Genomic DNA, 26,313 nt, shown 5'->3' with positions numbered 1-26,313 from the left:
TCTAGGTCCTGACTCTATGTGGTCATTAAAGATCCCCAGGTATTCCTCGTTAAGAGTAGGGTGTCCGGGCCAAATTTCCCCCCTCGGGAAATGTATGATGGGCTTGCACTTGCCCTGTGACGGACTGGCGCCCTGTCCAGGGTGTACCCTGCCTTGCACTCGTTGCTTGCCAGGTAGGATCCAGCTTCCCGCAACACTGTATGGTATAAAGCGGTTTGGTAAATGACATGACATGACAAATGTTAAACAAAGATGGTCTTATTGAAGGGATTTCGAAAACTAGTGCATTGTATTTTTTACTTGTGATCTACAGCCCAGGTTGAGTGTCACTTGCATTTTATAAATAAGATCACAAATAAATTGGGCATGATGACACAGTGGTAAGCATGGTTCCCTCACAGCTCTGGGGCCATGGATTGGGTTCGTGGGACGCTACTGTATGTGTGTGCAGATTGTATGTTCACACCATGTTCTCATAAGTTTCCTCCCACAGTCAGACAAACTGGTAACATACAGTAACTGGCTTCTGGAAACCTGACCCTGGTATAAGAGTGTTTGTGTCTGTGTGTGCCCTGTGATGGACTGGCATCCCATCCTGGCTGTATCCTGCCATGCCCCATTGCTTGCTGGGAAAGGTTCTTATTCCCCCATGACACCGTATTGAATAAAGTGGTAATAAATGGATGGATGGTTCATAAATACCATTTGCCACCCTTTATCTAAAGTGTTATTGACACATCTAGGTTGAATGGGCAATATAGTTACTGTAAATTCTTTTTAACCTGACATCATTCTCTCCTGTTCTGAGTCACAGTATAACTCCTGACCCAAGTCTCCAGCTTAATCTTAAAAAACCTAATAAAACCCTTTGATAAAAATTATATTTGATATTCAACGGCTTCTCATGACATTCTTATCAACCGTAGCAGCTTTGAAGCCTGGGTTTTCACACAATAAAGGTCAGTGACAGTTCATACCAGACACTTCGAGGCTCATTGGGCCAGAGTTTATCCTGATATCTGTAGTACTAAGTGGACTAGAGAGACCACAACTTCATCCTTGGATGGCATGCCTGTCCATTGCAAGGATAATCTCCCAGCTTTCTTGGTCCCCATTTATTACAATGACTGGGTGGATTAGAGCAACTGGGATAAAGTACCTGACTGGGTGGATTAGAGCAACTGGGATAAAGTACCTCAACTAACGGTACAACAGCAGTATCTGCAGTGAAGAGCTGATACATAGGTCAGTCATGAACTTGAAGGCCTCCCCACTACACTATACTGCCCCCAGTAAAGCTCAGAACAGATTAATTACAGTGCCTTGCACAAGTATTTAGACACTTCACTTTTTTGTTGCTTTAAAGCTTATGATCATGGTGTTCTGAAGTAGCAATCCGCATTTGTTATTAATTTGTATATTGTGTTAATCACACACCTCATCCACACAATCAAAGCAAAAAAGAAAAAGAAAGAAGGCAACTAATAATTCAGATGAAGTAAAAATAGATACAGTAAGCACAAGAATTCAAACCATTTTCTTTGGCAAACCTAAATTAATTCTAGGTGCGTGAAATGTCTTTACTTGAATGGCCTTTGTGTGCTGTAATGGTGGTTCACATGATTTCAGAATAAATGCACCTATCTCTGTTCGGTCCCTCAGTCAGGTAGTCAATTCCAAACATGAAGCCAACCAAGAGGAACAAGGAGTTTTGAAGCAACTCCTTGATAAAGTTTTACACAGACAGCTTTGGAGTAGGAGTCAGACAGCTCGCCTCTTGCCAGTCTCCCCCTCTGAAGATCTAAAAAATAAAGAAAAAAACGTTGAAAATCCATTTGAGCATCGTGAAGTCAATGGGAAAAGGAAGGAAACAACACCCTGCCTAGATCAGGCTGTTGGTCCAAACTGAGGAGCCGTGTAAGGAGGAAGCAGTTTAGGGATGCCACTATGAAGCCAACTTTAAAAGAGCTACAGAGTTCAGTGACAGACAAGGAAAAAATGTCCATAAACCGACAACATCTCAGCCACTCCACAAAAGGGACTTGTATGGAGCTAAAATCAAAACAGCATCTTCACCACATTTTCCATTTCCACTTTCAAACCCATTTATCACAATAGCTGTAGTGCTTCGTTATTCATTCTATAGATTATCCCAGTTATGCACACACAAGTCTAAAAAGGAACATTAGTGTACAGCATATAAACATATGCAAGGGACAGATGGAAAGGTTGTTAGATTTCTCAAAATTCCTGCATCCCACCTATTCATTTGGTGTGTTTCTATAATTATATTCAATACAGTCTACTTAATTTTGTACACTAATTAAAAGTTTACTGTTTTCTTTCACTTCTGTAATTCAATGCCACTCTGAGAACTGAATACATTAAACACCACTGAATGTTTAATTGGAAAACAAGTTAACAAATATGCAGTTTGCTTAAGGAGACACAAGCAACCAAATTCCCCTATTGTTTGATTAAATGTGGGTGTTTGACATAATTCCTTTTATCACATCCAACAGATGTGTTTTGTATTATGCACAGAAGTGAATAAGTGCAATTTAACTTCATTATGCAAAATGTTATTGTTTGTACTGTTATGCATCCAAATAAATAACAACTACACCAATTCTCTGCAAACATGCAAAGGAAGGTAAAAATGTGTACTGCCATGGAATTGTTTACAACCAAGAGTCCTCAAAGGAATACAAAATCAACATCTAATACAACAGCAGTTATTGAAGGAAGACTTTTAGAAAATGTTTTGTTCCTAAATTCCCATGATTAAATTCAACAAAAAGCTTATCATTATGAAACAGGCATGTGATAATTACGGTAACTCATTTCCATAAAAATGCTGAAAACAGACAAAGAAAAAAAGAGATGTGATGGAAGCCACAAGCTTAGTGTTGAAACTAAAATGTAATTTGACAACAAGGCACAAACATTTCTTTTGCAATTCTGATTTATACTTCAGATGTTGCTAAGGATACATGTATAAAAGAACACATCAACAGTTGTATAATAATACACTGCGTTCATTAATATTGTAATTCGAATAACAAATGTATATGTGTGTTCTCTTTTCCCTCAGGAGAACTAAATGAGATGTCCTGAAGGCTTGACTTGATCTTCCTTTTTTAAATAAAGAGACACTGTAAATGTGTGTACCTGTAGTCCACCTGCCTGCAGATGTGTCTGTCTGTCTATATCATCTTTACTTTAACTTCAGACACCATGAATAAACCCAAATTATGGAAGAAATGGAACAAATGTGTGCTTGTGTTGACGGTGCCATGAATGTGATAATGGAGGTTAGGAAACAGAGCAGTTGTAAATTAATGTGAAATGTGTAAAAATTGTTGTAATCTGCAAAAACAGTCAGACGAGGCAGATTCTTGGTCTTATCCAAAGGGAATGAGGGTCCATTGTGTCATTTTCAGTGTGTGAGTGTTTGACAGCTGTTCATGGTTTATTTATGGATTATATTTTGCACCGCTTTCTTGTCTTTTTTTTGTATTGAAGATATCATTTGTGTGACTAGAAAAGATAAAAATAATGTCTGGTTTAACGAGTATATTTTACTTCAGTTGTCGGTTAAGAACAGTAATTGCTATATATTAATTAAGCTAAATGTCTGTTAAGTTAAACCTTTTAAATACAGTGAATTGAAACATTTCAAACACTACAAATTTCAATACAAACCATAAGAAAATTAAGTGCTGCTTGCAAAATTTGCACAAGCTCATTAACTAAAACAATACTGGAATGGCAATACTGTATATTGCCTGTATTGCTAATTATGTTAACTGTGCCGTGCTCACTAACCAAAACTTACCCGCAGTTAGTTGAGATGAAATTTGACAGGTGTCATTATTCAGGGCTTGAATTCCAATCTGCTATAAGGTGTCTGAATACAAGAATGTTTATTTTGCGCTGTCTAGGAAAACATAATTTAAAAAGCATGTGAGTCATGGCCAGGGATCTTGTAATTGCAATATTATGACCTGGCCAAAGAAAAATAAATCAAGTAGTAGTAATTAATGAAGGTATAATCCTGGGTAGATTTGTTGAAAAATAAATATGAAGAAGCACAATTAGCTACAGAATTGATAGGCCAGTAGTTTAGTAAATAAATGCAAAAGACATTTTACAGTGTATTATTTATAACAGAAACAATGGAGGCTGCGCTTAAATATTTCTCATTCTCTAATGGAAAAATAAATTAAATGAGAAGGCACATAAAGAAACAGCAATGAATGCTTGTTTAGAATTATCTGTAGGCAACATACTGTACTGTATATTTAGATGCCCTGCTTCCTAAGCAGTAAATACCCAACCATTACACTTTCACTAATTCTCTCTGTTCAGGCTGGCTCTGCAATAGTCTTCTTCACCAAAAGGTTTTACATTAACTTTAAACCATAGAACTATTGCTATCATGTGCAAGGAGTATTCGGGTAAGCATTATGTACAACAATAAATACCCCATTGATTAAATGATGTCAATTGTTTGCCTTAGCATGTTTCATAGTTTTTTACTGAGAAGCTGTCTTTCCAATGATTTGCCAAAGATATGACAGTATTGTTGATTGATAAATAGAAGGAAGACATGTAATGCCCATTTTTAATAGTCAATGTGAAACCCATGTGCTCTGAATAAGTTCACAGATGGGACATCTGGATCTGATTTACTGTTTGAACTTTGCTGTGTCAATAAAAATCAGCAATAACAGTATTAGTTCACTTCATCATGGGATATCTGACACATACACAACAAATGCTGAATAGTGTATATTGCATATAGATTTTATTACTGCTACAATTGCCTTCTTTGCATTTGCTCAGACAGCATCTGCAGGTATAACCCATTTATGGAAAAATCTCATGGAAACCTTGTACACACACACACTCTTCAGAGACCACATTAAGTGAGCTTTTTTTCTTTCTAAAACATTTTCGGAATTATACAGCTAGCATACTAAAGAAACGCTGTGTGGAAAAACATTCATGTCTTATTTCTCTTGCAAAGGAGAGAACTACTGTAGCTTTGGTTTTCAAAATTATATTTTAGAGAAAAGAGGCAACAGCATTCATAAAAGGCAGAAGTGTCAAAGAAAAGAAGTCACAACACAGTTTAGATTTATTTTGAGCAGAAGTGGCTTGTATAGTATCAAAATGTCAAGTATTTTTATCTTGCTCTAAAAAAATGAATAAATCAACCAAAAGGAAGCATTTCTCAGTACGCAACTGTTTTTCCAATATAATAAAACTATTACTGCTCACGAAATGGGAAGAGCAGTATATGATTGTACTTTGTCAGTATTCTGTCCTCCTCTGGCTAGATGCTTCCTCTTGAAACATTGACAGTTGACTCTGTCAAAGTAAGTCTTCACCTTGAAATATAGATTTCTAAAGTATATTTTAGATTGAAGATTTTCAAGCTGTTTTTTTTTTCCTTTCATCAAAGCTGGCTAACAGCCTTCATGCCAAGATCTGTTTTCCCTAAGACAAATATACATGAACATAACATAACACACTCTGGTCATTTTAATTTTCACAGTATGTATAATAACGGAACCACAAAATAATATGTAAACAAAGCTAAGTGTCTGCATTGTACATATTAAAAGTGGTATTCCAGAATTATGTTGTTAGGGGAATACAAAGCTTCACATGTGCAATTCTTTTTGTTTAATAAGTTGTAGAAATACTCATAATATTACTCACATGGAAATAGCAGTGATCTTTAAGCATCTTTATTTAGAATTATAAATATATATATATATTTATTGTTAATCATAGTTACATGACGTCTTCCAATCCAAAGCAATGTTCTTTAAAAATATTTCTTTAAAAGGCTATAGTGTTGACATTCTGTTGACCTCCAAGCTAATATTTTGTAAATTGATTAATTTAGATACACTGTAAATTTCATTTTTTTCCAGATGAATTTCTAAATGTTTGTTATAACTGTTCAAGCAGTATGTAAACAGAAAATCTGGCATTTTTATTAAGCTCCAGAATTCAGTCATTTCCTTTGCCACAACATCTCATAAACTATTCTGACAGTCTAATAAACTATAAAAAGCTGCACTAAAAACTGGCTCTGAATGTTATAGCCATACAAAATGGAAAGAGCAGGAGAAAACATCCATCACTGGGATTATTATCACAGTTGCTATGGAAACCTGGTTGCAATAGCAATATCTCCACGGCTCTCCTGTTTGTTATCATCTTTCTTGATTTTACATCATTGAAACTATAGTAATTACACTCTGCACAATGAAAAATGCATGCTGTCATGGCAACAAAGTCAAATATTCTTAATCATTTCACCTCTTCAATCTGAAATGTAATTGTTTGTGTGCAAAATAGGTTATGGAGGATGCTTCTATAAAATTATAATTGCCTTAAGTGTTTTGCAAAAATTTGCAGTGGTACTAAAAACAAGTGTCAACTAGGACTGAAATAATAAATAATGAACCATTCCACTAAAGACAAATCAGAGTTTTCTCATACTGAAAAAATTGAGGAAAACATCATACGTGCTAGTTCATCCTAAGATTTTAAGTGAATGTAATGAAAAAAGACTGCAGCAAAACACAACAGAAACACAAAAGAAAACATAAGAAACATGAAATGAATACTTCCTATGCTTTTGCGAATAACTCCATAAAATAATTTGTTGCTGTTCCTGAATAGTAATTATATTTTCATTGTATCTAAGAACAGGCACCTTCTTGTTTTTGTTACTGTTGTTGTTGTTCTCCATTAATTGTCTTCCCATGAAAATGCAGGTTTGTGGAGCATTCAAAAATGAAATTATTTTAAGCAATGCATCACATAAAATAGAACATTGATTATATTCCCGATTTAACAGATTAGAATCTTTATTAACCAATTTGTTACTTGCAATTTGTTACTGTAATGTATTCTTATATTTCTAATAGGAGTATGTGGACATTTTCTGAAAACTCAGTTACTTATTTTCTCCACAGGCAAATTATGGGCAAAGAGCCCACTTTATAGTAAATGAATTAGATGGGCAATATGCCCAGAGTTTGCCCAAAGGGAAAATTCAGCCCTTTGATTTTAACTGTTACATGAAATAAAATAGTTTGGGACAGAAGTTTCCTGAAATGATGATTAATAAATTACACTGTTTCCAAATATGGAAATTAAATTTTAACCTGACAATAATTATTCATTAATTTTGCTAATAGAAATGAGTATTATTCATTTATGCTCAGTTCAATTAAATGAAAACATATTAGAATAAATAAAGAGAATGGTAAAAGCCTATAATGTTATGTCATATTTAAACATCACAAATTGTAAAGCTACAAGAATGTAATTACAATGTATTTTTAATATTATGACAAAATAGAAATAGCATACAATTCCGTAATGTTATAGCTAATGTGGGCACTGTGTAGAATAGGGGTGAATGAATACATTCTTGAGTCTGTTGCCCACTGGTGGCTAGCTCCACCAAAAGAGGGGTAGGGAACAAGAGCAGAGAAAGGTGAATGATGGATGTGGAAAAAAAACATTATCATGTGGGCTTCAGAGGTGGAATAAACAGGGCAAAGAGGAGTGTGACACAAGAGACTGAAAGAGACAACGTTTTTGGGCAGCACTGTGAATGAAGGAGGGTGAGAACACTAATTGTGTCCCAAGGAGACAGACACTGTTGCATGCAATATGAAGGAGGGGTTGTAAAGGGTGTACATCATGGGAGTGAGTTGCAAGATTCTGACTTGATGTAGAAAGGTGTGGACCAGGAACAGATTAAAGAAAAGTACAATGTTAAGGACAAACCTTATACAGTACATATTGCTAAGACGTACATGTTCCAACGATACGGAAGCACATTGCTGCCGCCAAGGAAAAACAAAACCTAGCCCTTACCTATATAAATATGCCTTCATTACTAGAAAATGATCTCGTAATTACGAGATAAGAAATAATCTTGTAATTACGAGATAGTAAATTATTATGATTCTGTTCATATTTGATAAAAATTGCAAGATTCCATTATGAGTAAACCCCAGTCGAAAGTAAATCCATACAAATTCTGCAGAGTTGGACATTGCCAGCCACATTCACGGTAGCTTCAGGGCAATTTTTTTTTCCTTTGGTGACAGCAATGCGCTCCTGTACAACGAAGAGGAGATTATACTGTATACTTAAGAATAGAACAGAGGAGAAGGAGCAGGAAAATAGACGAGAGACATGTTTATGATGGTTAAGCTTGAGGCCTGCAAACCAAATTAACATTGAAATGACTGGGACATTTAGACATGCCAGAAAGATGTGTATCAAAGTAAGGAAAGGGGACAGAGATCTGTTCATTGCTACACACAAAAGATTATATGAGAGTTCTGCAATAATTACACCGGAGAAGTTAAGAGAGGTCCAAGGATAGGTCTTTGAAGGACACCAGTAAAGAAGAAATATGGTGCTGGGAGAAACACTGTTGAATCATGGGAAAAAATATTATAAATGAAGCAAGATTAACTAGGATAATGCGGTGAATTAAATTCTTAGATCTGTCAGAAAGAACAGGGGGAGATCGTAATTGATTATGATGAAGCCCCATTACTTATTTCAAATAACAATCAAACTGAAAATCTGTATCATACAGAAAATGGTAATAGTGGATTGTATGTAATGATCTTAGAATTTTCTGAAGAAAATGTTTATATACACAAGCTGCAAGTAAGACTCACATTTCAGAATACTAATTTGGTGAGACACTCTGTATTCAGTTTTTAAATTTAGAATGCACAATTATTTATTTTCCAGGTAGTAAAACGTATGGTGTTATACTGCACAATTATATCAGGCATTGAACAGAAATATTACTAATGTCAATATAGATCAATTAACAGGTTAGATATTTCAGTTTTTCAACAGGACAACAATATTAGAAACGTATACTTGTCACTCCAATCACCAAGTTAAAGCACAATAGGACATGTTGCGAGTGTTGTCTAAGATCTTGTCTTGAGATATTTAACTATGTCCTTGGTCAAAGGTTCAGATATTAGAATCATTTGTTTTATTTTCAAAGATCATCTTATATCATCCAAATGTTAAAGGGTTCCCAGTTAAGAAAGTCAACAACACAGTTGTTGTTACACATGGTGGCATAAACAGCACCAGTTTAAGAAATGGGAAATTCGGTTGTAACAAGGTCATCCCTAACCAACTTCGTTAGATGTTTTCTGAACAAGCAACAGACAAACAAAACACAAACTGTATGATATGGTCGATTGTCAGAGACTTTTAAAAAGATTTTCAGAGGTCTTTTGATAAAGTTAAAAGATAAAAGATAAATTCTGAAATTAAAAAACCAGCTATTCAGGAGAATGCACACATTCAAATTAATAAGTGGTTAATAGAAAACAGAGACTACAGATTAGCAGTAAATGCTCGGATTGGGGTGAGTGGAGTACACAAATATCTGATGAAGAAAACCGTTCTTCATAATTAACGTCAATGATCATGATTCTGGTATAGTTAGTCAACTAGTGATGTTTGTAGATGGATAAGAAAATAGGAGGATTAAGAATTTATTAATAGAAAACAGTAAAGATCAGATAAAGGCTGAATAATCATAATAGGGTGACATAATTAGTGGAATACGACTTGGATCTGTTTTTTGAATAGTGACTTAATTTATATTGTAACGCTTACGGCCGACAGGCACTGTGTAAGAGCCGGCTTACCAGAGCGGTGACGTCGCCGCCCTTCCCTGTGATAGCAGGACTACAGCTACTGGGCTGTAGAGAGATCTCTCCTTAACTCACCAGGCTGGGTCCCTGCTGAGTGACGACGGTGGGGGGCCGACCTAATGCGGCAAGGGCACCCGTCTGAGCCCCCGTTGCGTTACAATATTAACAATCTAGATTGTTGTACAGTGAATAAAATTGCCATGATTACCCTAAAAGCATGAAATTAAAAACAATATTTAGAGAAAAATTATTTAGAGAAAATTCAAAACTGGGCAAACACTTGGCAGATGTTTTATGTACAAACATGCTGTGTATTGTATGCACATAGTAAAAACATAAACTGAAATAACTATATGGGGAAAAGCTACGCTTAAAGATGCTTCTTACAGAAAGGAATTATGTTGACACCATTTACATCTTCTACTTCATGTGGGGAAGCAATCAAATGTAAAAGTCCTACACTGACAGTATAAACCAATACGAGCCTCAAACAGGACTATGAGGAGACCTGATCCAAGTATTCAAAATCTTCAGACGTATTGAATAAGTCTATGTCTATAAACAGCTGAACACAAACCAGAGGAGACAAGGGGAAACTAAATAACTTTTAATTATATTTTGAGAACAGGAGGTAATTTTTAACACACATGTATGTTGGAGTATGAAACAAGATCCTCAGCCATGTTGTTTAAACTGAAACCCTGGCTTATTTAAAAAATCTTCTAGATAGAGTATACTACCACCTGCCAAACAGTAAAGATTCAGGTGGGTAGCTGCGTCAGCATGCGTAGGCTGCAAAGGAACAAGTAATAGGTTTGTTCCATGCTGAAAAAAAGAAGAAAGAGAACACAACGTTTCGGCCATGGAGCCTTCTTCAGGTGTCACCTGGTATAGTTAGTCAACTGACACCTGAAGAAGGCTCCACGGCCGAAACGTTGTGTTTTCTTTCTTCTTTTTTTCAGCATGGAATAAACCTATTACTTGTTCCCAAACAGTAAAGATGTATAGGATAGCCAGCATTCTTTTACGTGTCTTTATAAAGTATGTGTACTATTGTCAGTCTCATAGAAATTGGATAATAATTCTATTTAATAAAAACATTATGGCAAATACATTTGTTTTATAAAAAGTGTATCTAGCTGGCTTTAAATTATATTGTGTCCTTAGTTTTTCTCATTTTTTTTCTTATGTTAAGTTTTATGTTTAGAAAACAACATTTTTGTGTTTTATTTTTTATTTTGATTAAACCTTTGTTGATTGCATTACATATATCTGTTTTACCCAGAGGTTTCCTCATGGTTGTTGTATTAAAAATGAGAGTATCACTACCGTGAAAATTAACCAAACTGTAAATTATAATAAAGAATGCAAAGGCAGGGCTGAAGTGTAGTTTGTGGTCATGGAAATTCACAAATGGAATAAATATTTTTAAAGGGATTTTTGCCCTTGTTTTTGCACCGTGTTTTTTTAGCATTAAGGGTTTTCTTTCAATTTCAGGTTTTAGGGTATTTATGATTTGCTTACAACATATCTCTTAATTTTAATGTCAGACTACATTTCAAAATAACCCTTAAGGTTAAGCACATGGTCAAAAATAAGTTATTTAAATCAATGATCCTTCAGTTAACATCATAAATCCTTTTGAAGGGTTTGAACTAGAGCCTCTTGGTATGCCGTGTCAAAGATATATTTGACACTGAATTAATTAGTAGTATTGTAGTAATACAGTAGTATTAATTAAATAAAAAATGAGTTTTTCATACATATAAACAGAAATGTAGAAAGATATTATTGATGAAGTGTTCTCTTATACAGTATATACTGTGATAGGGCAGCGGGAGAGTGTAAATTTCCAGAATACGCACTTGGATGTTAAGGACGTTACACCAGCTGTGTTCTTCCAGTTTCCCTATATAAGGGCCAGTGGGAGAGTGATGCTGGTCAGCTATCTTGCAGCAAGTATCCCCGAAAGAGAAAGATCTAAACCCCATAAAGGATGGGTGTCAGCAGCTGCCCCTAAGGGAAATGTTACAAACAGCCTCACGTGAGGTGAGGGAGAGAGAGCAGGGCTGTCTGAGCGAGACGTTGGCGGCTGAGTGAGGGAAGTCTGTGTGACACTGCAACAGTCTGTGTGACTTTTGCTGGATTGTAAATAAAGAAGGCGGCGAAGAGTGAATCTGGCCAAATTACCTTTACCAGATTGTTTTTACCAGTGCTTTCATTGCTACTCAAGAGCTGGATACAACTGAGTGGACTTTGGACCGATTTGCCAACAGTACAATTTGTACAGTATATATAAGTCCACTTCAAGAAGTAAGTGATGTGTTTATGTGAAGTGACTGAAATCCCCCAAATAATCAGACGGCCACTGTCACAATACCAAAGGCACCAGTATCCCAGAGCTGAATGAAATTAAATATTCTTGAAATGACATATAATATTATGTATAGGGTGGCACGGAGGTGCTGCCTTGCAGTGCAGTGACCCTGGGTTTAATTCCTGGGGTGCGTGAAGTCTGTATGCTCATCCAGGTGTTTGCATGGGTTTCCTTCAGATGCTCTGGTCTCCTTTCGTAGTCCAAAGACGTACTACAAGCATAACTGATTTGGGGGAAAATTGGACCTGGTGTGAGTGGGTGCGTGACTGTGATGGACTGGTGCCTTGTCCATTGTGTATTCTGCCTTGTACCTGTCCTTTTGTATCCTTTTAAAGGATACACATCCTTTATTCACATTGTTTATTTAGTAATAATATCGTATATACTGCTTAGGGGGAGCAATTTGTATATGATAGTGCCTAGTTAATGAAGATTAGTCCATCAAATGATAGTTAGAATGAAGAATTATACTTCATTCAAATTCAATATCGTTCAAATATTCATTTTTATACAGACTCAACAGGACAATTGTTATAATCTCTATTCGTAACGGATGAAGGTGTCAACAGCAAACAGTCACACAGTTTGGAAATACTGTACTCAATATCTTGCTCTTTTTCTCTTACTAGGGGCATTTTTGGCAAAATTGTAAGAAATGACATTTTTACTTGTAAATGCCCCCATACTGTATTTATCTCTGAGACTGGATTTTGTATTTGATCACCACGACTAATTATTATGTCTTGCTCTGGAGCATGTGAGCTAAATTCTCCTAGATCTTTAGATTTGCTTCTAGGGGGAAATAAATGTTGCCTTGATGCAGAAGTCTAATTTTAAACACATTTGTTAATATTACAATTGCTATTAATTTGTAAGAGTTACTAGCCTCCATAAGCAAATTATAGTATGTGTGATTTAATTGTTTTATAAAGGCATTTACATATTTCCATATCAGTGTCAGGACGCGATAAACTATAGAAACTTGGTATATTTCAAAATGAGTAGGTCAGGTAATTTTTTGTTAATATTCATACTCCTATGAGGTTAAAACTAGATTTTTGTACTGCTTTAAATCTCCTGGTGAAATACCTGAATTAACTTTTTTGTGTGATTTTGAGTGCAGATACAAATGCTGTCATGAATCATGTACTTGACAGATTGAAGTTAAAAGAGATAAATGCCAAGGTTCTGTTATCTACAGCTTTGAGAAATTGCATATCTGAGTAGGGCGTGGTGAATATATGTTGTGTGTTAAGACCGTCAAATAACTTATTTTACTTTTTTTTGGTGAGATATACATTTTACTCCTGATTTGACTAAGCTTTTACTTGAAAAGATATAAGAGATAATACCCATGTCACTACAGTAGTAATACCCACCTCATTATTACAAAAAATGTGTCTTGATCATGTTATGCACCTTCTGGTACCACTTTTTTAACCAAAATGTGCTTAAAATATATTTTTTAATGAAAATATTGAAAAAACATCACTTTTCCAGTTTAAACAACATTTTCAAAGAGGTAGAATCTTTTTTATTTATCCACCTATACACTATATTATACGACTATACTATACTATTTTACACTATTATACTGTTCATCATACTATTTGAGTACATTCCCATATATTACAGTCCATTTGAAGAAATTCTGGTCTCACCAGACTTCAGTGTAGACTTCAAGATTTAATTTATAATAGCATTCCCCTTAGACACCGAAGATTGCATTTTGGTTCTATAATTACTGTATGTACTTAATTACATCTGGTGTTTAGTAAAAAGATTCACAGAATCTCTAAAGATGTTCCATACTCATTCTGTCCATAATCATACTCTTTTTACAGAAGTATTGTACTGCTTTGTTCTGTTTTTGAAGAAAATAAATAATTAAAATTGATTTATAAAGTAAATACATGTGCTTCATAAAGTATATATTTCAGTATATAGTAGATGTCTCTCAGCATATTGTGTGAGTGCAAATGAAGCTTAATATTCAACATTGTATTCCTTGAATGCAAATATCATTAACAAAATGATATCATTAACAATCATTAACAAAATGCACATTAGGCAGCAACACTGTTCTGTATCTATTTCTAGATGGGCGAGGGGCGGTGTGGTGGCTCTGTGGCTAAGGGTCTGTGCCTGTGGCTGGAAGGCTGCCGGTTCATATTCCAAGGCCGGCAGAGGAATCCTACTCCGTTGGGCCCCTGAGGAAGGCCCTTAACCCCAACTGCTCCAGGGGTTCCGTATAAATAGCTGACCCTGCGCTCTGATCTCAAGCTTTTCTCCCTGTCTGTGAATCTCATGGAGAGCAAGTTAGGGTATGCGAAAAGGCAAATTCCTACCATAAGAAATTGTATATGGCCCATAAAGTGATCTTCTCTTATCTTAAAATGTAGATCCTCATCTTCCACAACAAAAAAGAGGCTGGTATTAAGACAACACAGATTGACAAATAATATTCAACTTTTCCAAACAGGAAGTCCTCAACCAGTCATTTAATCATGGCCTTAACTGACAAACAGTGTATTGTATTGTCACGTACTGTATTGTAACATACCACAATACTGGAAGGGTAGGTAGTCTGAGTTGATGAAGAGTTGTGCAGACTAATTCTTAGCCCTCTACCAAGGCATCAAAATCCAACCAGCAGGCAATCCCTCAGTAATGGGTAGTCTTGAGCCTCCCAAATTGCTAAGCAGACATGCCCATCACAACACTTTTCTATTCATCATCAAACCCATTTTGATTCCACTCACACGAACCTTCCATCCACTTTCCATCCACTCTGCTTTTCCTGGTGAGGGTCACTGTTGCAGCAAGCCGAGAACATCAGCCTGTCCCCAGCAACAGATTCCAGCTACTTCAAGGGGATCCCCAGGCGCTCACACGAACCTGTCCCAGAGAAATGTCTCTAGGCCCTATTCTTACCATGTGATTCAGCTGAAAGGTACAGTGATGAAATGCATATACAAACGTTTGCAAGAAAAGTTTTCATACTTTAAAGAACATGAGCTTTGTGTTAATGTTCATTACAAAAATAAAATGAAAACAGGGATGTGAAAAGTAGTGAGCTGAATAATTAATTCATTAATTTAAAGTAGTGAATCAGATTCATTCGTGTCCGAGAGTGCTGCTTGTCTGACTGGCTCCTTTGTAAGGTACGTTGTGACTTCATTTCCCCCCTGTCCCTAAAATAAAGGTATGAAAAGAGGTCAGTTGATCTATATGAAAAAATGAACAAGTATGGGTTTATTCCATGCCGAAAAGAGAAGAAAAGAAACACAGTGTTTCGTCTGTGGAGCCTTTTTCAGGTATGGAGAAGGCTCAACATCGGAAACATTGTGTTTCTTTTCTTCTCTTTTCGGCATGGAATAAACCCATACTTGTTCATTTTTTCATATAGATCAACTGACCTCTTTTCATAAATGTGTATTTATTACCACAGTGCCATTAACCTCACTCATTTTGTGTTGGTGCACATGTACTTTCCTCTTATTCTTGAATCATCTCTGAAAGATAGGATGTCTTCTGAATGACATTCTTGGGTTGTTTAGCTGCTAACTACAAAACCAAACAGATCAGATCCCTTTGTGTGTAACCTTTCTTGTGTTCTTATGTGAATAACAATGCCATTACTTAATCCCGTTTATTGATTTTATATTTCAGTAATTACTTTAATACAGATTTACTGTATTCGATACATGGTGACTATTCGATACATGGCTTCTTAAAATAAATCTAAGAACAATTTTGTGACTTTAGATTCTGGGGTCCACAAGATACAGAAACTCATTTTGTGACGCAGAGATGCAAGCATAATTCTGTATTGTTTATGCATAATAATTCTTTCTTGGCAATGAATAGAAGAAAATTAAGACAATTTCCACAATGAGACACAATAGAAAGACATAGAATACTTTCCAAATATATAAAATAATGAATTTGTTTTGAAATGTTCCCTTTACATGTATTTCCTTTTTAAAATCGCCACAAAATGTATCACTTGCAAAACGCAGCAGCATATTTCTGCTATTATAGAGATTCTTTTTCACCTTGTCAAAATATGTCTAATTCAGAAGACATCTAACAAAACTTGCTTATGTTCAAATCACTAAACAGCTATCATCTTTGTAGCAACTGGAGGAGTTACCATGGAGATTTCTTTTTCTCTCTTTTTCCAGAATGAAAATGAGGCACTACTCTGAAGGAGTCATTAGTACAATACACAAATGTGCCTCAAGGCAAACATGTAAAGCAAATGGATTGCTAAGTAGGAATTGCTAATTTATATTTATTTATGACTTGTTACCCAAGCTGTTCAAAATGTTTACAAAAGAAAATAATCCTAAGGCTGAAAAGCTACCTTATTGTATTGTCTTGTTTCTATAAAGTTTGTTTTATGCTTATTTAATACTGCATGCAGTGTCAAACCATAATTTAAAGGAAATCAAAACTGCACTTATATTTTGTTGCTTTAATAAGCAAATCGTTATCATTTAAATTTGCACAGGCAAACTTATGTGCCTACATGAAGATGTTAATATCAGCTGTTTACATTTATGTCCTGAAAATTGAGTAGGTAGGTAAACAGTATACCAAAATTGTAATATTCTATGATTTTTACATCTTATCTAGACACAACCTTTACTTGTTTTATTACTTTTAAGGTAGAGAGTTAATTGCTCCCTGCAGAATGACTTGCAGTTTGTCTGACAAAAAGAGCAGTTTCAATGAAAAAGCATAGTTTAAATCCTATTGCCTTACTCGGCAGACAAAGTAATAAGATTTAGCAAATTACGAAAACTCACCTGAATATTTTAGAATACATGACAGGTTCTTGAGAAAAGTAAAAGCAAACTAACAACCTATATGTTATTGATAATGGAAAAAATAATAAAGAGAAACATTAATCAATGCACCTGTAAATAGCTCATAAATAGGGTGTGTTTCTGTTCTTCTCAGGGTGGAATAAACCTTTACTTGTTCCTTTGCAGCCTATGCATGCTGATACAGCTACTTTACTTGAAGTAATGGTTTGTTCCAGGGTGAGAGGAAAAGAAAAGTGAATGTTCCAGCTGTGGAGCCTTCTTCAGGTGTGAGAGAAAGAGGGGGACTAGTAGATAAATAGTCAGAGAATAAAAGACAGGGTAGTTAAGAAGGGGCGAGGAGCAGGGGAGAAGAGGACTGACACCCAGGAAGAACAGGAGAGGTGTGAAGCCAAAACCTGGGAGGAATAGAAAAGATTTAGAAGGAGACGAGTCTGTCATTGAGAGAAGTGGGAAGGTGTGATCTTAGTTTCAGGATAATTTTGGTTTCAGATGTCTTTTTGAAATATGAGTTCTTAAACCACTCTGTGAGGACAAAATGGAGAGATCAGCAAGATCATGGCCATTAGAGGTAAAATGGAAAGCTGTCGGAATGGAGAGATCTTTGATCCTCTCAGCCCTGACATGTTCCCTGCAACGGTCTGCCAATCTCCTTCCTGTCTCACCAATGTAAACAACTGGGCATTTTTCTGCAAGAGATGCAGTAAATGAGGCTGCTGGAAATACACAATGTCATCTGGGTGATGATCAAGGGGCCTTGAAAGTGTACCTTATTGGATGTATTCACAACCATGCTTGTTTCCCATGTAATAGAGCCAGTTCACCCCACCGTAAGTTTATGACGGTAATATGGCGCTATGTAAATTGGAGGTTTTACACATTACTGTGCACTTTGTACTTTTATTGTGGTTTGAAATGCACTCATCAATGCTGATTCTTTATAACTCCGAAAATGTAAAGATGACGTTACGGTTCCTCTTCAATGGAACACCATACACTGACAGGATAAAAGGACTAAATAATTTAAGTCTTGAATAGAGTAAGAGGAAAACGAATTCAAGTATTCACAATCCACAAAGGCACTGACAAGTCAACCCAGCATAGTTCTTCAGGATTAAGAGTGATACACTGACTTTGGGACACAAGTGTAAACTATGGATAAGTGCATTTAAAACAAGACAGTTCAAAAGAGTTGTAACAAAGTTGTAACAAAGGGTGGACAAGTTACCAGCCATGTTATTGTCACGGACGTCCAAAGGGACTAACCGTGGGGAGCAGGAGAGCAGAAAAAGACCCATATGCGTAGCGGCGAGACGGGAAAAAGGCCCGGGCTCATTAGTGCAAAGAGTTCAGGAATGCCGTATAGAAACCTATGCCCTCAGGGAGCGGGCGTGGGGTGCCCTGGTGCTAGGCGGGTCTCAGGACATCCGAACGTCAATGCTGAGCCAGGACAGAGTGCAAGACCCGGAAATATATAGCCCAAGGTAGAGAGGGACAGGAAGGACAGCAGACCGGAAACTAGGGACAGGACAGAGAAGGAGCACCCTCTGGCTGCAGAGGGCGTGACAGTTATCACAGCTGTAAAATAAACAAAATGCCCTCAGCCTAAAAACTCCTGTAATGTATAACATAAAGAAAGTTCAGATGAGTAAATGATATTGGGGAATAACTTTAAAAAATGTTACAGTGAAAGGTAAAACAAAACAAAGCTGAAAATGTTTGGTTAATTTTCACACTCACTTTCATTTCTTGTTTATTAATATTGGTCATGAAGACATATATTTTCCTAGTATTACTTTTACTTGAATAATTTATGAGCTAGCCAGTGTAATACACTATACAAAAAATCAATATCAAAAGTGTTCTATGTAATATAATATCCAATGCATCTTTCCAAAACTGCTTTAACAGCCACAGCTTGATCCCACCAAGTTTACAATGCTGTAAACTTTTTTTTTTAAACATTGTGTATGTGTTTTTAACAATATTGCAACGTTCAGTAATACCTAGGTCTTCCTCATCAGTGCAAGATGGCAATGTATCACTTAACATTTTAAAGACACTATAAAATGAATAAAATACATGTATCCATCATTACTCACTCAAGTGTTTTTGGTTTCTGAACTGCTATACTTTAACTTTTACAGTTTCATGAGCATTTTAAGCTACAGTATGTACTTGAGGTATTTAAGGGTTTCTGTTCAGTAATAAAAACACCTCTGCCAAACAAAAAGCCATCAAATAGTACTGGGCTTAGAAGTTTAAGTACAATTTGTAGTCAAGGCATTTTAAAGTTTTTATAAAATCCCCAAACTATTGGTTTGGGGTATACAGTACATACAATATATATAGTACATATTTGGCAGAAAATCTAAATGTTATACACCCATTAATTCTTTTTACACCAAAATAAAGTCACTGTGCTTATGATTAATTCCAGGGTTTCTGCACAGTAGTGCTATGGTGCAGCTTTGTTCAACTACTTAACAGGAGCGCAAGTGAAGTGTAAACCATGTGAATATGAGGCTCTTCAGTCCTAAAGCTGTGGTTTGCTGTTATACTGGCTGATGCAACCACTAAACTTCAGGGAATCAAGAAAAAATCACCACACGTTTTTAGCACATCTCTGCTGTACTGCTTAAATACAGGAATTTTAAAATGAATAATGAGTGTCAAAAGAACATACAATATTTGTCTAAAGTTGTCTTCCACAACATAATAGCTAATCTTGTGACACGCATTTATTATTTATTATATGAAATGTAATTTTAGGCCAGCATACTGTATGCTATAATAGATAAGATAAGATCACCTTGTTGGCCATATACAATTTCTTGTAGGAGGAAGTTGTCTTTTCGGATACCCCAACTTGCTCACCATGAGACACACAGACAGGGAGAGAAGCCTGGGGTCGGAGTGCACGGTCAGCCATTTATGCAGCGCCCCTGGAGCAGTAGGGGTTAAGGGCCTTGCTCAGGGGCCCAACAGAGTAGGATTGCTCCGCTGGCTGCAGGATACGAACCTTCAAGCCACAGGTGCAGATCCTTAGCCACAGAGCCACTGCACCGCCCCTGTATTACCCCCTCTGTTACCGTATATGAATATTAACTTGTTTTTTTTCTTTTTGTATCAAACATTTCTAGCATAACTGGAAAGCGGAACACAATGGCTGGGTAAAGTGATTGATGGATAATACAGTGGATTAATTGCAGTGTTTACCCTGGAGAAAAAAATATTTTTATTTAATTGGAGCAAGAAAAAGACATTCTGTGCAATAATCTCCAATATGCCAAACTGATGTTTTAAGTAATTTGCAAAAAGGTAGTCATAATATATTTTTTCATTACAACACTAATTTCATTAAAGAGAAGTGAGTTAATTACACATTGAGTTTTGTTCACAGTAGAACTAGTCTGCATTTATAAAACCCCAATAATTGTGATATATTACTCACAGAATGAAATGCAGCAATATTCTATGGCATATATACCATATTTACTTTGGTAAACATCTGTGAAACATGACTGTTGGTTGATAATTTGAAAATGTTACACTTCTCCTAATGCTGATTTAAAAAACAATTGCCATCTGTTCATCACATAAATTGAGAATTCTTCTGTTACGATCGCGCCAACACAATAAAGGTCCTGAAATAAAATCTACAGGGTTACAAAAATATAACACTGTATAGAAGAAAAAGGCAATGAGCGTGGTGATGGAGAAATAAAACCAAATATCTGAAATGAAAGCATAAAAATATATAACAAACTTTACTCGTAAATGTTGGATGATTGGATGAGAATAATACATTTTCTAATGCCCCCCTTTGTTATTGTTCTGAGAAGTAAGCTGATTCCATTCTAACAGCAGAAGAAATATAATGGATTGAAGCAGATGCAGAGTGATTGCAGTTATGTAAGACTATTATGAAGCCTTGTTTGTTCTGGCTGCTGTAATTTGGAAATGGCCCAGTTTACATAAATCAATCCACTCTGAGCTTGCATAGAAAAGACCACGGCACTCTGCTTTTCTCTCAGCGTCCAAATGGTGCAGAATGAAATAACCACAACTCAAAGGTCTTGTAGATTTACCAGGTTTAGGGTTGCTAATTTCCCCCAAAAAAAGTTGCCAAATGGAGCACGCGGGTTCTGGAAATCATTTATTTTCCCCATCTCTTCTTCTTCTTCCAGGACCAGATGTGCCTGTTACTTGTGATTGGCAGGCTTATCCATTTACATCAATTAATATCAACAGCATGTACATCAATATGAAAGCTTTAGTAAATGCCCTGATTCCTCCCCCCTCATCTGACAGGTAATAGTTGTGGCTGAGAAAATGTCACAACAATTTAGTCATGCTTTTCAGTCTTTAACTAGTTCCTTGAGACTGGAGATACACAAAACTAAGATTTCTTATAGTACGTAATGGTTCTGTTTTCGAGACTTCTGCGAGGGATTAAATTCTCTCTTTGTCAATTAATGTTTTAAGGTCAAATAGACTTTATGCTTTTTCAGCATTAAGTAAAAGCCAGATCAAATATTGATGCACTTTATATCATAGAAATGTAGAAGACTTGCTCTGGATCTTGTCAGCTCACATTCATTCGTGACTGATACAGAGTGCACTTGACAAAAGACAGGTCACCAAGCCATGTGAGATGTATCCCTGTGTGTTTTTAAGATGTAGCTTTTTCAAAAAGTTTTGACAGCAAGGCATTGGGGACTGAAGAGTAAAGTAAAAAAGGTGTATTGGTAAAGCTAACAATGTCGGCCAGAGACAAAAAGCCTTGGGAAATGTGATCATTCACGTAATTTACTCACCAAGCTGGAGCACTTTAGATAAAGTGCAGTTACTATCACAGTGGTAAATCTGTTAGTAATGGATAAGTAAAATGGCTCCATGGGTCACTTCTTTGAAAACGTATGTTCTGTTTAATGTGTTTCATTAACATAATTTAGCCAGGAGGAACTCAGTTAGAGACAGTTAGCTGTCTAATTATTATGTCTCTTTTATGATTGGTAATTCATTATCATCACTGTATAAATGGAGCATTCATCTTAGAGTTTAGAGTTTCATATTCACACCCTTTCCCCAGCACACACACTATGAGATTTTTTTCTTGAAACTGCAGAGCCCCTGACCGCAGGCACAAAGTCAATGACGGGATTTCTGAAGGGAAAGGATCAAATTGGTGGATTGGCGTTTGAGATCACTTGATTTGAACCCAGATGAAATGTTAAGGACAGATCTCCGTTGGCTGCATGGAGCAATAGCTGGACCTCTGACCTTGGGCTCAGATCACTGGTTGGCTGCTCCTTAAGCAAGGAACAGGTACTCAGGAAGTATAAACAGTTATTCAGCGAGCTGGCTATGTAAATTGAAAATGTATTCCCAGTGGAAATATCTGGTTAAATAAAGTAATAAAAAAGAGCTTGGGCTTCTGGGAAATCAAGCAATCTGAAATATTTCACATAATGTTAACAAATTATTCCTAGCTATTCAAGAACATTAACATGCTTTAGGAGAAGTCAGAGGAGGACAATCAATAATAATTTATACATGCAAAGTATTAATTTAGCAAATACATATGATAATATACATAGGGAATTGCTTTATTGTTTGTGGCAGACCAGCTGCTAGGATACATCATGTGTTACCACAAATGTTATCAATAGATTATGAAAATGGATGCACCTTTTGGTTAATCCACATGTGTGTGGCTACACTGCCTATCCCATGTTCCCCAAATCAGTGTAGTACTTTAATTGTGGGTTCTTTGGCTTCAAGCAAGCTTCAAGATCTAATGGTCCTATACAATCACAAAAGGCACCCAAAGTGCTCAACAAAGAGATGATAAGAGATCAAGAGGGGGGATGCACCGCAGAGCAGATGAAAAGAACATGTGTCCATTGAGACAGGAAGTAATTCTCCATGTAGACATCTTGCATGAATACAGACAAGATCTCCTGGACACTCCCTGCATGTTTGTGAGATGGCAGCATAGCCTGGGACCTACTGATCACCAGAGTCTGCCTCTGCAAGACTGGCTGCCACAGAAGAAGTGGCTTGTGTCCACAATCATGGGCCCCACTATTCTCTCCATATATAATAATAATAATAATAATAATAATAATAATAATAATAATATTGCTTAGTAATCAGTCAACTCCATTATAGCAACCTCATTTCAACCACACCATCTTATACCAAGCCATACCAATGTAGTCATATGTAATAGAATAGGTCTTCAGCTTTTAAAATTCATTTTTGAGCTTGATGGATTCTAAACTTCTGCCATGTGATTCATAACCCCTACCTTATTTATCATAGTAATCTTTATGCTTTTATAGGCCTTGTCTGTAAACTATGGAAAAGGTTGTTCTGGTATAAATTTACGTATGTACATATCATTAAATTACTAAACACATTCCTTACTTAATAATTTGTTGCAGTTTTCAGTACCATCCTTCCATTTTGTACATTAGTACTTTTATCAATCTGAACATACAGTACCAAGGGCAACTACCAACTTTGGACTCAACTACCTACTTTGGACTCAAGTCTGTTCAACTTTTAGTGACAATGACTGTATAATATGCTGAGAAAGCTAAAACTACTGGACAAATTTTGCATATGAGTGTGTTTTTAAATTTTGTATAATAGTTTCTGCCTAACTCTAGTAGGTGTTAACACGTCTTCATCCTCTAATATTTTGTCATGTTAGACTATTTTCTTTTTGCCATATTGTTCAGTGGTTGCTTTGTTGTTAACTGCTTCAGTATATTATCCTGTAAAGTGCTCAGTGCCAAATTGTTGTAAAGGGTGATATACCAAAAAACACTTTTTAAAATGTATTTTTCTTTCTTTAACTGATTTTTGTTCTTTAACATTGGTGTAAGCCTCTTGCTAACGTTCTAATTGTAAATTAAAATTTGTTCTCAACTGACTTACCTGGTTAAATGAAAGAATATTGCTGTTGTAGGGGCAAGGCCTATTATTTCACTTAAAATTAATTGTCATTAAAGATTTCTAATAATCTATGTGTGCCTTGATCATGCAGCCTGTTGTGTGTCACAGGAATATAGCCAAAGAAGTCCCTCTTTGTGATCTCTGCCGCAGGATGACCTAGTGCTCTTTGCCTGTGGGCAAGAAAGGGAGTTTATCTTTTGGATAAGAACCTTTCCCAGGACAGTCCAGATGCAGTTGGCAATTCTCCCTAAGATGGATGTCCACTGCTGGGGCCTGGATATCTAGCAGAGAGCCATTTGGACATAATCTTAAAAGTCACAGGCCATGGTCAATCATCCAAAAAGATGACTAACCAATCAAGGACCTGCAGGGTGTGGGAACGCACTCCACCTAGTGATGTCTTGACCAATTACCAACTGTATCTTCAACCAGTTAGAAAACGATGTGCATCACCTCTGCCTCACTTCGCTAAACCAATCTGGCAGACAGAGAACGGAACCACGTACCTGCAAAATGTTTTGTCTAAACTTGGAGAACATCTTTTTCTTGAAGCTCCAAGGTAGAGAGCAAGCCCGTATGTACAGACAGAATTCTGCCCGAGGTCTAGCCTACAGCAGGTTCTTGTGACCAGCTAGCTAGCACCATGCTCGATCACTGGAGAAATATGGTTGGACTTTCGTCGACACACCTGAATATAGCATTACTCAGCAGTAGCTGCTACGGCAGAAGCAAACTGAGTTTCTCCCTTTTTTGTGCGACTTGCACCAACTAAGCAGTCACCACCCTGTGCACAGACCTTGTCCATGTTCAGCTCAACACTGACCCGGACAACTCACCTAAGAGAATAGACTTACCTGGTAAAATGAAAGTTTTCAGTGTGAGGCAACAGCAGGATTCTCTCCCTCTCCAATACCATGAATTGCAAAGGGATTTGTATGGCATCGAGCCAGCAGGACACAAATCAAACAGCTCTGCAATGGACCCAGTTGGATCCTTCTATATCCTTCTGTGAGGGAGTTATGAATCTATGGTTGTGGATGATGTGGATGAGTATACTTCAATATTCACCATTACTGCTCTGGATAATTCTATTGTTATCTTAACAAATGTTGAGCTCAAATTAATTCATTTAAGAAGCAGTATTTACTCATGAGCACCTGAATTTTGTTTATGTTAATGAGACTGTTTAGTATGTTAGTGTAACCAATGGTATACTAAACGTATTATCCTTGTTTTTTGTTGTACCTCTTCTTGATACTCACTATAGTATGATAATCCTCATGTTGAGCTGCCGTCTGTATCCAGAGCTGCCATTTGTATCCAGGCAGAGACTCCTGTATATAACCTGAATGCTTTTATGTACACATTGTTTTATGTATCAATACATGTATTCCATGTGTTGTGAATCATTGTTGTTAAGTCCTTATAGCCAAAGTAAACTCACACAATTTACTGTTACAGCTAAACATTATGTCAATAAATTCACACAAACCCCTATACTGTGCTTATATACAATAGCTCTACCATGGACTCACACACTGGGTTTAAATGTTTAGCAAGTTGTTATAAAAGGATTAAAAGCTGTATAAGCATTTGGTTACTGGATTACTGAGTTTATATGTTTTTGTTTTCAATTTACCACTGGACAATTCTCATTAAACAGAAATCTATAGATTGATTATTTTAAAATCGATGCTTAAAACTACAGAAGCTTATTACAACCACAGAGAAAAATATATATTTTTGCATTTAAACAAGAATCTTTTTGTGTTTAAATGAGATAACTTTGTGTTTATATGAGATAACATTGCATTAAAACTCGATAATTAATCCTGGAACTTTAAATGATACTTTTCTTGTATTTTAATGTGTAATCCCAAATTTAATGTATTTGTAATTCATTTAAAGGCAATACTATCTTGTTTATGCTAGTAAATATAGTTATTTTTTTCCTTTATCTTGACTATGAAAAACCTCGTTGGATGTACAGTATTTGTTTCTTCTCATTCCAAACTTTCCAACATTTTAAGTGTCTGTAATTGTAAGTTTAATTAAAATCAATACAAGGGATCAAATCACATCTGTCAAGCAGTGTCCTTCACTACTGTGTGCTAGTGGAATTGCTTAACTTGTTAAATATGTCACCTCAGGCAGTGTATACTACAAGGTGGAAATGTGATTGTCACTCACACATTTATATTTAGTTAAGTCTCACTTTTTCTTTTTTTTTTCAAATTAACCTCAAACAGACCACAAACCAGTTTTGTACATTTTAGCAATACTCATGTTTCTGCGTTTGCCTTTTCAAGAAAGCTGAGCAAAGTGCTTGAATATCATGCAAAGGTGACTGTGACATTCTCTGGCAAGAGTTATTGGCTAATTCATACAGCTC

Source organism: Lepisosteus platostomus, chromosome 8 (assembly GCF_059453375.1).
Source record: "Lepisosteus platostomus isolate fLepPlt1 chromosome 8, fLepPlt1.hap1, whole genome shotgun sequence".
NCBI classification, from domain to species: domain Eukaryota; kingdom Metazoa; phylum Chordata; class Actinopteri; order Semionotiformes; family Lepisosteidae; genus Lepisosteus; species Lepisosteus platostomus.
Note: the sequence above shows the minus strand (reverse complement) of the source record.